We start from the raw sequence: 5,399 nt of genomic DNA, 5'->3' as shown, positions 1-5,399 counted from the left end.
TCGACAGGAAGTGGAAGGAAGAATGAAGTTTCTAATACACTCGGCAATGAGGGAAAGATTTCCTCCTGGAGGTAAACTAGAAAACTCTCAAACAATGGAGGCGATCACGTCTGTGGTCTATAAGACAAAATGTTGTCTGTAAATGTGTGTTGTCACGATTGGGAAATGCACAGAGCTCCAACCAGAAGGAAGGAGAGGAGTGGTAGTACACAGAAGAAAACCAGATGCCCCGGCCAATTAGGGAGGCTTGGTAGACACCAGATTCCACTTAGAGGGTCCTGAGGCCTCCGCACCTCAGACTCAGGGTTTTGCACACCCACCCGTGCTTTGACTGGGGGTGGAGAGACCCAGCCCAGACTCTGTCTTTGTTTCCAGGGCCCTTCCCCGCTCAGAGCTTGGTAGAGAGCCAGAGAGTATCAGAGGCACTCCGTAGGGTCATTGTCTTTCTTAAATGTTCAATGAACATATCGTATTTCATCAACGACTCCCCTCTCCTTGTCCAGGAACCACATTTTAAGTTGGCGTGAAAGCTTAGCCCAAGCCTCCTTTCTCTCTTGGTGCTGCTGAGACAGAGCACTCACTGCATTCGCTCTGTGTGTGTTCCCCTGCTGGCTGTGCCACGTGCTAACTGTGCCCGTGACAAAGTCATTTCACCTCATGAATGGTCATCTGGAGAAGGAATAATGCCCCTGACCTCGAACAACATAGGTCCACTCACACGGGGATTTTTTTTCTGTTAAATACGGTACAGTACTGTAGATGTATTTTCTATTCTTTATGATTTTATTTATTTATTTACTCATTAAAAGTAATCTCTACACCCAACATGGGGCTCGAACTCACGACCCCGAGATTAGGAGTCACATGCTCTACCAACTGAGCCAGCCAGGCGCTCCCTTTATGATTTTCTTAATAACATTTTGTTTTCTCTAGCTTATTTTACTGGAAGAATACAGTAGTATATGTTAATTGACTGTTTATGTGATCAGTAAGGCTTCCGGTCAATAGTGGGCTATTAGAAGTTAAGTTTTCTGGGAGTCAAGAGTTATATGGGGATTTCTGACTTGTGCGGGGTGAGAGTGGGGTTGGCACCCCTAAACCGCAAGCTGTTCAGGGTCCACTGTGCTACAACCACACAGAATTGTTAAAAGTGTTACCCAAATAAAAGCCAGTCCCTCCCTTCCCTGCCCGGTTTATGTGTGAGGTAACAAAAGGCCAGTGGACCTGACTCTAGAAACTTTGAACAAAAAAATAATGTAGATCATTAGCATATCTTCCTTTGAAGGGCATCTTGCAGTATTTTCTACAGTGATTGCGGTGGAAAGTTTCTCAGACTCTAGTATGGATGCCACTCCCCACCCACTCCGTGGTTCCTGTGAGAGAACAGGCTAAAATCATGTCTTCTCTCACTACCGGGCTGCTCTTGGCCCTGACTCCCTACTGGAAACCTCCATGGGACTTCAGCCCCCACATCTGGCCCACACCACACTCGAGGACACAGACAGCAGCTGAACCAGCCCATGCTTTCTCCTTCCCCCTCACTGTCCTGAAAAGGCAGCATCTAGAAGTTTTCAGAGCCCCTGAGAAGTGTGGTTCTTTCCTCACTCTCTGTTATAGACTATGCATTTATGTGTCCCCAAATGCAGATGTTGAAGCCCTAACCCCCAGTGTGATGGTATTAGGAGGTGGGGTCTTTGGAAGGCAATTAGATTTAGATTAGGTCATGAGGATGGGGTGCCCAAGATGGGATGAGTATGCTTGTATGAAGAGAAGGACCAGAGCTTGCTTTCCCTCCATCGTACAGCAAGATGGCAGCCGCCTACATGCCAAGAAGTGGGCCCTTTTACCAAGAACTAAACCTGCCAGCACTTTGATCTTAGACTTCCAGCCTCTGGAATTGTGACCAAAAAATCAACATCTGCTGTTCAAGCCACCGAGTCTGTGATATTGTTATAGCAGCCTGGGCTGACTGACACACTCTCATTGCTCCTTTCTCAATCTTTATGGGGACTATCTGATGAATGTAATGCTCCACCAAGTTACATGAGGATTAAGGTGTAGCGAAGTAAGTAGAATGCCAGTTATAGAAGTAAACAGGAAGCCGGATTCTGGATCATGGATTCAGTACTTGTCAAAAAATCAAAAGAGTTGGTGAACCGTAGTTGGTTCTGTGTCCTTGTAGAAATCTGCCTCTCTTGGGTGTTGTGGATCCTTGCTTGGTGCCGGTTTTGTAGGATGTGGAATGGGAAGATGTGCTTTCTTATTTCCAGGCCCTTATTCCCAGTCCAGGTCATTCCCATTCTCTGCTCATGGTCTGGCTCAGTTTTTACTTTGAGCACTCAATATGATTTCAGTGATATTCAAATGATTTCTACAGGGTTTGCTCCTTCTAACATAGCCTGCAAAATACCGGGTGCTATAGACCGAGGGCTTGTGTCCTCCTGAAATTCATATGTTGAATCCTAATCCCCAGTGACAGTATTCGGAGGTGGGGCCTTTGGGATGTGAGGAGGTCATGAGAGTTGGAGACCCCATGAATAGCCTGATGACCTTGTAAAAGAGATCCCGTAGAGCTCCCTTGCCTCTTCTGACATGAGCACAGACTGAGACATCACACAGGCTTGCTTATTCGCATGTAGCTTCATGGTCCTGTAGTTGCATTCAAATAAATAACAGACTGGCAAATAAGAAAAGAAGAAGACAATAAGAAGAAGGAACCTGGCTGGCTGGCTGTGCTGACAGGTGCACAGAGACCATCATGGACCCAGCTTGGGTTTTGGACAAATAAATCTGTTCACATCTTTTTCATCTGTTCACCAGGTCTCTGCACCCCCCACCCCCCAGGGAGGAGTGCTGTCTCCTACAATCTGGTCTACCCATCTCCCACCACAGACTGGGTGGAGACACAGCCCCAGATCTACCTTGTCTCTCTCCAATGAGATCTTAATCTCCTGCTGGGTTGAGTCATTGCCTGTGTGTCTAAACCAAAGTTCCTTCCACTGAGAATTCAGTCTGACTGCCTCCCAACCACTGCACATCTTCCTGCCTCTGGGAAGGGCGTGTTCCCTAGAGTTGTACACATCCTTGGTTCGTGCCCTGACTGACAGTTTCTTCCTAGTTATGTTGCCTACCTCTAGCAGTCTTCAATATGTCTGGTCCATTTTTCCTACCCCCTTTCCCTTCTGCTAGGCTGAAATACTACCTGGTTGACCACAGGCTCCTAGAAGCAGCAATGCCTTTGGAAAAGTCTTCAGATTCCACAGCTGAGTGTGAACCTGAGAATCAGGTCTATGTGTGACCTTGAACCTAAGCCTGATTACATTTGAGCCAACAATCTGGAGGAGGAATGACTCCCCAGCTTTGGAAATCCTCAACTCTAAAATGGAGCTGACCCCCACAAACCTGGGTCTCCAAGCCAACCCTGGAAACAAACTGTCCCAAGCCAGGACTGGTTCCTTCAAAACTGCAGTTGAGTGAGGACTCCATCCCTGAGTATGTTTGTCTTATTGCCAGAATGTTCCCCTTCTCACTGAGGGCTGATTGCCACAGCTCTGGGGATGACCTTACCCTAGGACTCAGGATCTCTGTCCTAATGCCATACTATATTTTATTAGGATTTTTGCCTTGACAGTCGTACGTGAGAATGGCTTATAGTTTTCTTTGGGGTATATTTACTAGGTATCACTACTGTGCTGGCTCATACAATAAATTTGAAGGCTTCCTCCATTTTCTATCCCCTGGAACAGCACATCAGGATTCACTGGCCCTAAGGGTTTGGTAAAATTCCCCTGTGGACTTGCTGCTATTTTGGACAGTAGGACTTTGCTCTTCTTCCCTATTTCTCTTGTGATAGTTGGTCTATTTAAATTTTATAACTTGTCTAAGGCCCATTTTAAGAAATTATACTGTCCTCCAAATTAACTCCTTGATCCAGATTTTCTGACTTGATAAAACTCAACAAAGTCTTCTCTTAATATAACTTTACTTTCCTCTGTGTCTGGAGCAACTCGCCTTGATTAAAAATATACTTTGGGGGCGCCTGGGTGGCTCAGCCGTTAAGCATCTGCCTTCGGCTCAGGTTATGATCCCAGGGTCCTGGGATCGAGCCCCACATCAGGCTCCCTACTCGGTGGGAAGCCTGCTTCTCCCTCTCACACTTCCCTTGCTTGTGTTCCCTCTCTTGCTGTCTCTCTCTGTCAAATAAATAAATAAAATCTTAAAAAAAATAGTAAATAAAAATAAAAAATACCTTGTATATTTGTATTTTCTTCTTGTTTTCTTGTTTAGCTAACAGCTTACCTATTTACTTTTGAACAATCAGCTCCTGGATTTATTTTTTAATTCTATATTTTTCTGTTTCATACACCATCATTTTAGGCTTTTATCTCTATTCATTACATCCTCCTGCTTTTCAAAGTTATATTTTGTTTGATTACTATCTTCTTGCGTGGGTGCTTAATTTGTTTCATTTATTCTAACTCTTTAATTAATATGATCATTTAAAATCATGATCTTAGGAATATGTAGCTAAATCCCATGGGTTCTGATGTGTCATTTTCACTTTCATACTCTTGAAGGAATTTTCTATTTTTTTGGTTTTTCTTTTTAATCCAAATGTTATGTAAGCCTTTAAAAATTTCCAGGGAGTAGGAATATTTTATTTTCTGTTTAGTCATTAATTTCTAGTTTTATTGAATTGTGATCATACAATATTATCCATATGGCTCTACTTATTGGGCTATATGAAGACTTTGCCTGTGGCCTAAAATATGGCCAACCGTGAATGTTTGTTGCAAGGACACTTGAAAAGATGAATCTCTGTTTCAGGATACAGAGTTTGATATATTTAGTTCTACCATAATAAGTTAATAATATATTAGTAATATGTTACTAATTATATTACTATTACTATATACTATTACTATATACTATTACTATTATATTAGTAATATGGTACTAATATGTTATTAATTTAATATTAATATATTATCTTCACATAATATATTAATATATTATCTAATATACTTACTATTAACTATATTAATATATTAATAACATATCTAATATTACATATATATAATTAATAGAATATATTTTTAGGTCTTCTCTATCTTCTTTTACCTCCTGTGCCCTTAGTCTGACAAGGACTATCAATTATTTCTAACTATTTATTCTTTTTATATCTCCTATAGTGTTTCCTATGAATAATGAAATTATGATATTCGGTGCATAGGTACTCCTATTTTTTTCCTCATTGCGAATTGCAACTCTTATGATTGTAAAATGCCCTTCTCAATCTCATTTAACGCTTTTTGCCCTGAAATCAGTAAGTTTGTGACCCCTGATTTCTTTACGTTTGCGTATTCCTGGTGTATCTTTTCTGTTCTTGTGTTTTCAAA

General features: G+C 42.0%; 1 non-coding gene across 1 annotated transcript; it reads right to left on the bottom strand.

The window, feature by feature from the left end:
• Positions 1–818: 818 nt before the first annotated feature.
• TRNAR-CCU (transfer RNA arginine (anticodon CCU)) lies at positions 819–891 on the bottom strand. The gene has a single exon. It is a non-coding gene; the product is annotated as a tRNA-Arg (tRNA).
• Positions 892–5,399: the final 4,508 nt, after the last annotated feature.

This window comes from Ursus americanus, chromosome 31, assembly GCF_024610735.1.
Source record: "Ursus americanus isolate L20-20 chromosome 31, mUrsAme1.1.p, whole genome shotgun sequence".
Taxonomy (NCBI): domain Eukaryota; kingdom Metazoa; phylum Chordata; class Mammalia; order Carnivora; family Ursidae; genus Ursus; species Ursus americanus.
Note: the sequence above shows the minus strand (reverse complement) of the source record. Positions and strands in the feature narration are given on the sequence as shown.